Source organism: Alexandromys fortis, unplaced genomic scaffold (assembly GCF_014885135.2).
Source record: "Alexandromys fortis isolate MF-2015 unplaced genomic scaffold, M_Fortis_MF-2015_v1.1 scaffold_160, whole genome shotgun sequence".
Lineage (NCBI taxonomy): Eukaryota > Metazoa > Chordata > Mammalia > Rodentia > Cricetidae > Alexandromys > Alexandromys fortis.
Genome location: NW_026068035.1, coordinates 539,804 through 549,112, shown reverse-complemented (window position 1 = coordinate 549,112; position 9,309 = coordinate 539,804).

Here is a 9,309-nt window from a genome sequence, read left to right as displayed (position 1 = left end):
GGAGGGAGGGAGGGAGGGGGGAGGGAGGGAGGAAGGAAGGTGTATAACTTACAATTCAATACTGAAGAGACAGGTAGTATAGTTAAAAATAGGTAAAGAATACAATTAAAAAATTCTCCAAGGAAGATAAACAAAACAGCCAGGAAATGCATGAAGAAAGGTAAAATCAATACAGATGAAAACAATACAGTACCACTTAGTGCCTACTAAGGTTACTACCATGGAAAAGCAAGCTGGTACCAACTTTTGATAAGACATGAATAATTTGGTTCTTTATATATTGATGATAGAGCCAGCTAGTTAACTAGTAAACTATTAGCAGCTTTTCCAAGAAAGCTAAATGCGACATTATCTCTTAACTTAGCAATAGTATCCCAGGGTTAGTATTAGAGAGGGAGGGTGACAAGACATGCTCACACATACACGTGTGTACATGGCAAATTAGCATAACTCAGAAGCAGGAGCATGGGAGGGCTTAGGCACTGTATGCAAGGACACGATGTAGAAACGTAATACACGCTATAGGATGGACAAACCAAACTATTCTGAGAGAGTAGGGCAAGGACAGGAAACCAGAGTGTCTGCGTGAAAAGTCGAGGGAAATAAAGTAGGGGCAGTCTGGGGCGTGGGTCAAGTGGGGTAACTGTAAAAGGTACTGCAAAGATGGTCTTACACTGAGCAATAGGGGCAGCTGCCCAGTTTGGCAGTGTACTAAAGTGAAATTTGTGTTCTGTAAATCATATTCAAATAAAGCTGTTCTATAACCTGGCAATGAACCTTTACTTTTAGCCATGATTGAGTAATATGGGGGACTACTGGTTCCACTGGGAGCCAACAGAAAGTCTGGCTTAAGACTTTTTCCTGCTTATAGTGTTTGTCAGTGCTATCCGGACATGGGGGACCAAGGCCCCGGGGAGCAGAGGAACACAATGAAGGATCTGACTGCTGCATCCACCAATTCATGATGCCAGGCAAGTGGCTGAGCATCCCGGCAGGAAACACAGCCAAGGTGCAGAAAATTCTGCAGAGAATTTGCTATTCACAATGCAGGCACAGAAAAAAAAATGGTTTTACCCCTAAAAAAAAGTGGAATTTAAGAGATTAAGAAAGTGAAAAATCAAAAGGGAGCCAATGAAACGGCTCGGCGCTTTTGCCAAACCTGACAACTTGAATCCCACCCCTGGGATTCACAAAGCAGAAGCAGAGAACCAATTCTGAATGTTGTCCTATGACCTCCGTAGGTACACGCGCACATGCACATACGTGCACGCTCAGAGACACTATGGAGAATTGTGCCTTTTCCTCCAAGCCTTTCTTCTTTCAATATTTTGTGTGTGTGATCTTGATATGTGTAAACTCACTTAAAAGTGATTAAAAAAAATAAGGATGCGAGTTATCCCCACACACCCTTAATCCAGTTTCCCATGGAAGTCTCCTGGCTTCTGACCTCTGAATGCCGTCTATACCCCATTTCCGGCTGCATGAAATCCAAAACGTCTACAAGACCCTGTCTATGTTCCCTGGGCTACACAATTCCCCTGGAAAGCACAGTGCCAACACTCACTTCTGCAAGCAAGTATGGCCTTTAAAGCTAGGAAGGTACAGTTGGTACAGCAATTGTCTGGACAGTGAGTTTATGCCATTCCCTTAAAGGTCCATTTATGTTCCAGGACCCAAGCCATGTCCACAGGGAATCTGCACTACACTGATGGCTCCTTGGGCCTTCCTTGTCTTTTCTGACCTTGGCTTGTTCTGTGAAGCTGCTCAGTTAACTTCTTGGATGTCTCTGATTTATGGATGGTTGTTGTGATTAAAGTTAGATTATGCATGTGTGGTAACGAGACAGACATGACATTTTCTTTTCAATATATCATCTCATTGACAATCAAGATGCTAGAGTGTCTTAATATTCATGGTGTGGCCTTGGCTCCTTGGTGTTGTGACTCATTTCTCTGTTGCAAATTTCAACTTCTTTTGTGGTTGACAAATATCTCTGCAAGAGCTTTTGAATATATCCAAATGTTCTGTCTCTTTACTACTAACTATGACAAGATACCTAGGGTCCATCAGTAGATAAATCTCTACTTTATCACTCTGAGGCTTGTCTAGGGGCCATCTTGGATTGCCTTCACTTCTTAGATATTTGTTCATTTTAATCCTTCTGTGAAGAGGAATTCTCACGTCTTTCCCCTTTGTTGTGATTCCTTTCTAGATCAGCACGGACTCATGAATATTTATTTTATCCTGTGGGTTATAATCTGATTCATAGCTTGTTCCATTGCTCAAACAATTTCCACTCCAACCCCTGGGAGCATGCTCAAGTTGGCGTTGTGCCTTCTGATGTCTTTATGTCAGAAGTTCTTCTTTGTGTCCTAGGTCATGTGGTATCACTGTCCCTGCTGTCACTTCTTGAAGAACTATCAACTTTTTATAGGAGATGGTGTTTGGAAAGTAGGACCTGGGCTGTGTATATTCCGTCACCTTGAGTAAGTAGAGATAAAGTCAGGAAGAAAGAATTGCTCTATATATCAGACAGTTTCTTATAACATAGTGCTTAATTTAAATTCATATTTAAAAATCTATGGCATTTTCAACCTTTTATAATTTGTACTATGTTCTAAATATACGCTCATGCTCGATTATATTTTTCTAATATTGCATTCTTTTTCTTCAAGTCTTCCTACAAATTGCTAGTAAACAATTTTAACATGAGTTAGGGAATATTATCCTTCTTTTTAACACAGATGCTTTCTGAATTGTATCTCCATAAGAAGACATCTTAAGCAGGACTCTAAAGATCCCAGCCTTCTTGTGAGGAACTTAGTCTGCTTTTTGTTTTGTTCAGCTGTTGGAAGGACACATCAGAAAAAGAAGGAAGTAAGTGGCATGAAAATGGGGAGTAACTTCCTCCCATGTCAGAAGTCACGATACAACTTTAACACATCTCTGCTTCTTAAGTTTCGCTGTAGAAGTAGCACGTGTACACTGTTAAAACGCCAGGTAATGGAAAAGGGATTGCAGTGCAAAACTGTGTGTCTCAGAGATCGTCACTTCAGTCCCACCATAAAAAAAGAAAAAGCCAATCATTCACATGCCCACTGCCTCTCTCCCTTCCACTACCAACATTTACAGTAAATTTTCAAGATAAACTACGCGTTTTCTATCATATGTGGGTTTATTTTTTACTATCATTTAATGTCTAGTTTATTCCTTTTGCTTTTAATTTTCTTCCTTCAGAATTTTGAAGTTACTATAATTGTTATGTGGTATCCTGCCATGCTAATTTGAAAGTCTCGTGTCAGACTGATCTTTACTTATGTATGTGGTGTGTGTGTATCTGAGTGTGCAATTGTGTATGCCTGTGTGGGTTTATGAAGAGGTCAAGAGAGGGGTACCCAGTATCTTCCTTTATTGTTCTCTCTTTGAACCAGAAGCTCACCAGTTTGTCTAGGCTGGCTGCCAGCAAGTTCCAGAAGTCCTTGGTCTTTGTCACTTGATGCCAGGGTTCCGGGCAAGCACAGCCACTCCTGGCTTGTATCTGGGTGCTGAGGACTGCAGCTCAGGTCTTTGTGTTCTCGCAGGCAGATACTCTCACCCACTGAGTCATCCCTTTAAACACTGTTTTGTTCTTTGGACATCCTCGTTTGGTGTGGGAAGTCCTTTTGTCTATGTATTGTTTTTATTGGTTAATGAATAAAGATGTTTCGGTCAATGACTTAGCAGAATAGGGCAAGGCAAAAATTCCAGGCAGATAGAGGAGGAAAGGAGACAGAGTGAGTGAGAAGTCATGTAGCCACCATAGGAGACAGACGCCTCCACCGAAACTTTGTGGGTAGGCCATGACCTCGAGGTGATGCACAGATTGATGGAGATGGGTTAGATTTGGATATAAGAGCTAGGTAGAAATTCTTGTATCTGGTATTACTCTTCAGCTGACTGCTAACATCTTTGGAACATCATGGACTTCTTCCTTTGTTCTTGGCCTCCCCCATCTCCCATTTGGAAGGGAGTTCATTTCACAAGGGCATCAGCAGTTACCTTGAGATCACAGGACATGGGCATCAGTTACCTTGAGATCCCTTGGCAGCAGTGACCTCTTGGATCATTGTAGTAGGGGTAGCAGAGGGAAAGCCAAATCAGCTAGGATGGGAAAGCTGCTCCAAAGGGGTGAGGAGCAGAGATGGGGCCTAGCAACAGAAAGAACAAAGAGCCTTATCAAGGGCTTAACCGGACTAAGTGGCAGAAGTTCGAGATAGCTGGTGACAATTTGTGGCGGGTGTTTGAGCTTAGCTGACAACACAGGAGGTAGTAACCCAGTGGCTCACGGACCAGGTGCTGCACAGCCAGCAATGAGGGGATACCCGGTTCAGTGAGGTCTAAGAAACAAACACAGGGGCTTTGCAGTGGTTCAGAGACCACCCACACTATGACGGGCTCTCAGAGAGATGCCGTTGTCTTACACAGTGCTTCCTTGTGTTCACTGCATATGAAAACGGCTGAGTAATTTCAGAAAATGGAAATTTCATCAATAAGGAATATCAGTAGATATTTCTAGCTCTCTGCACTTCTACTTTCCAAAAAAAAGTCACATGGGGAGATTTGTTATTTTTTTATAATGGATGGTTTGGGTTTGAAATCTTGTTTTAAATGTCCGTATCCCAAAACTTCACAGCCGTATTTATGTGATGGCGTGTTTCTAATGGGACCCAGCGTCACATCAACAGTCTCGAACTTTTTTTTGCCTGCGTTGACGAGTTTTCAGAAAGCCTGTATTGCAGCCTTGCTTCATGGCTACTCCCTTTCGGTGGCAGGGATGATAATATATGGATTGAAACCCGCTACTCTGAAGCGCCTGTCAGTCCAGAGCCTTGCCTTGCAGTGTGCATCAAACCATAATGCATCATAAATCAGCATGTGAGGCCGCACAGCCTTGCCTTCTCCCTGTGGCCTTAAATACTTTTATAGTTAGAGGTGGGACGAGGGGCTTGGAATCTGTGAAGCCAGGGTTGCTAAGGAGCAGGACAAAGAGTCAGAAAACCTGTACCTGTATACTATTGTCGAGGTTGGAGTAGAAACCTCTGAATCATCAATGTTCTTGGTCCTGGTTTTTTTTTTTTTGGTGGGGAGGGGGGTTACCACATTTAATTCTCCCCTTGCTAATTCTACCCCGAGATCCATCCCTGAGATCCACTGAGTTGGGGTGTGGGACATGACCTCTCTTCACAGGTTTGCAACCAGACACAAACACAGAATTCACATTAGAGCACAGACTTAACATTGACCACAAACGTAAGACAAAAGCACCCTTTGGTTGACACAGGCAATCAGAGAGAAATTCACCAACAAGTTCCATAAGGCTGAATATAGCTCCCTGAATTTCTGCATAAGACAAGGTCCTGATTTAATTTTTATTAATATCTAATTAAGTCAAATTAACTTTGGGAAAAGAGGAACTAATTGGAAGCAGGTCCCACAGGTTCCCCTGTTAGTCACTGGGTCTTGTGGGGTAGGGCAATAAAAAGCCAATGGGGGCATGGAGACTGGGCGGGGCTGAGAGGAGCAGCCCATCAGTTGTTCTGAATGAGCAGTTAGCACTTTAATAAGTTATTCGTTACTGAGTAGCTCAGAATAGTGGCTCCTGAGGCAGCTCAGGTTGTCCTATAAAGCCCTTGGTCATTGGCTCCAGAATCTACCCAATCAGCACACCCCGGATATGTGTCAGTGCGCTGCACATTCTGAAGGAGACTGTCACTGAGCGCCCAAGGGGTCCCTGGGTGATGCGTCTGAACGCTTGAGTGTCTGTGTGACTCTGAACTCTGGAAAGAAAGTTTTTCCAGGACTCCATTTTTTCCCTCTGTAAACTGCGTCTGGTGAAACAGCACGACAGAGGAAGAGCTGAAGATAGCACGTGCAGAACTGTGCTGATTCTGAAATCCGGGCTGGCGTCTGTAGGGCTCAAGATAGGTGAGGCTTTTCTGTCTTTCAGACCACTTTTGCATTCTGGGTGCAGTAGAGTTTAACAGCTTCTCCTGGTGTATGTTCTAATCACTTTTTTTCCCCACAGTGTGAGCCTAGTTTGTTCAGATGCCACCATAGCCATGGGAGAACCAAGAAAAGCAATTCCCTGCAGGAAAATACAGAGGTGTCCCATGTGGAAACCGGGTAGATGGTTCAGTCAGCAGACTGCTTGCAATGCAAATATGAGAACCTACGTTCAGATCCCCTGAACCCCTAAAAGGCTGGTAAAGTGATACACACCTGTAATCCCAGCACTGGGGAGGCAGGGACAGCAGAATCCGTGGGTCTCTGTAGTTAGCCTATCTACCCAAATCAGTAAACTCCAGGTTCAAAAACGACTCCTACGTTGATTTTTGGCCTTTCTGCATACACAGGAGAACACACACGCTCACACGCATACACACTCTCACACACACACACACTCACACACACACACTGACTGTATAGCTATGAGTTTGTCACTACCTTTCTTCATGCTGGGCATCCCTGCAACTCTGTAGACCCTTCCCATAAAGCGTGCATCATCTGGGACACCCTGTGTTTGCAGAGAGCTCTTACTAAAGTCCACACAAGGCTCTAAGTGATGGAGCATGCCTCTGAGCAGCTCTGCCAGATTTGCTGGGCGCTGGTGCAGCTTCTGGCCGGCACTGAGTAGTGCACACCCTACACCCTGTTGGCTACCCGTGCAGATGAGAAAGCCTTTCCTCGCCTTTCTGCTCTATCCCTGTAGCCAGTGCGATCTCTCTCCTCTGACAACCTGTCTATGTTCTCCAAGGACGCAAACAAATACACAGTTTTCACTAGAAGTACCCAACCGCCTTTCACATTTCACGTATCACAAAGGAGCTGCCATCCATCCTGGCTTTGGCTAATAACCTGCAGCCCTCTTATAGTGCTTCCTCCTCCTTCTCAGCCTAGAGGACAGCTCAGGGATTGGTGGAAACAGCCAATGTACTGTGTGTGTTTAGATTTGTTTGTTTTCTTTCAGTGATTGAAGGTGCAAATTTAATGTAGAGAAGAGACTGCGACTTCACGGCAGCAGAATCGCTTTTAAGACTTTTAAAATTGTGTGTATGTATATGGGAGGGGATACACACAGGTGCGGTGCCCTCAGAGGTCAGGGGTGATGGATCCCTTGTAGCTGAAGTTGCACGTGGTTGTGAGCTGTCAAAGGGATGTCAGGAATTAAATTCAGGTCCTTAGAAAGAGCAGTCTATGCTCTTAACTGGTGAGCCATGTCACTAGGTCCTGCAATTGCTTCTAAAGGCTAAACCCCTTCTTCAATGCTACCACCCACTTCTCAGACAGGCCCTTCCTTCCCACCACTGACACCCTCGTCCCACATCAGCCACTCCCAGTCCTCCCATATTCCCCTCCCACCTATGTCCCACACAACCTTTTGTTCTAAGGGCAAATCAAAACTCCCAGTGCTTTCCGCCGCCATCTCTGGTGTAAAGTACACTAATTTTCTGTGTGGCCGGCCTCTTTACTTGCAGATTAAAAACAAAAGATATGGCCAATAATACTCATAAAATACTGCACTGGCTTGCTATTCTCCCTCGGGTTCACAGCAGAAGACACAACGCCCTAGCCGTATATCACTCAGAAATGTTTTACTGATCTTCTGGAAATATGTCATCATTTAGGAGTATTATATATCTTTCTAAAATCACTCGAGATTTACGACGGTGACTCAAATTCCTTCCAAGCGATCGGCTTCACACTCCTGAGCACCAGAGAAAGAGGAAAGATTGCTGTTTGTAGGAATTTGGAACAATGGTTAAGACAAAGCCAGAGATCAGAGCACATCCCGTGATTAGAGACAAAACAAATGAGAGCAGATGGAGCCCAGTGGATAGAGCCCTCGAAGACTGAGAGGGGCCGCCCTGCCAGTCTCCTGCTGGATAGCAAGCCGTTCACCCACGTGTAATGAGCTGTGGAATTTCAGGTTTTACCTAATCGCATCCATCACTCATTGGCTCGTCCTACCTTGAGATCCCCTAAAGGTTTGGGGAATGGTGATTTCAAACTAAATCTCTTACCAAGGCTGCTTTTTGAATTACTAAAAAGGCACAGGAGTCTGGAGGGATTTGCCTCTTGGATGGATAAATCTTCAGGATAAATGGAAGGGATGTGTAGAAAGCCTTAACCAACAGACAAGTCTGCAATAACCTATCAGAAAAAAGCAAGCACCTGAAAAACGGCCCTGGTGTGAGACTTCTGTCAATGTTAGCTATGTCACCGATGCCATCCGTCCACTGCACCATGGTTTCCAAGGAGTCTGGGTAGAGCATCCATCAGCATCAATGGGCCCAGAGATGTCCCTGTCCTTGTGGTTCAGAACACACCAGTTTTCAGGGTGATGTGGAAGGGTTGAAAGTACTGTTGTTCCCATTTGCCTCCAATGACCCACAGATTCAAAGGCTTACTCATAGAATAGAACCAAGCTCAATTGGCTACAGTTGTGTAGGGAGCTTTCCTCATCAGCAAAACCCATGGACATCAACCTTCCTTGGAACTGCTCAAGGCTATTGTTCCCAACAGGAGGTTCCTGAAATGGAAAACCAAACCCATACATCATGCTGGGAGACCAGGACTGACTAAAGGATTTGTTCCAAGATTGGGTAACCAGGTTCTCATCTGAACCTGGCTTTGTCAAGAAAAATCCAAATAAGCCAGGTTCCATCAGCTATAGTGGGGCAGGCTGCTTGTTAGTTCCTGGCTGCCTGGCTAGCTTAAACCTGAAGTAATCACACAGAAACTATATTAATTAAAACACCGCTCTGCCCATCAGCTTTAACTTCTTATTGGCTAACTCTTACATCACAGTTTAAGCCATTTCTAGTAATCTGTGCATCACCATGAGGTAGTGACCTAGCAGCAAAGTTTCAGCACATCTATGTCCAGCAGCTCCATGGCATCTCTCCCTGACTCTGCCCTTTCTCCTCCAGCATTCAGTTTAGTTCCCTCCCACCTACCTAAGTTCTACCTCAACGGATCAAGGCAATTTCTTTATTAACCAAGAAAAGCAGCACACAGACAGAAGGACCTCCCACATCCATCTTTCTTCTAGAGAGAACCCTGAGGACTGAACGTTACTCCCCAAGAAAACTACTTCTGTTTAGCATGTGAGCAGGGCTGCTCAAGGGATAATGGGGCACTTGAGGATGGATGCCATAAATAAACCAATGACACTCAGCTCTGAATCCCACTCCCATCCTTGTCCAGTCACTTATTTTATAGGTTCCCGGATGAAATAAATACTAACCTAGTTCACTGGGGACAGAACGA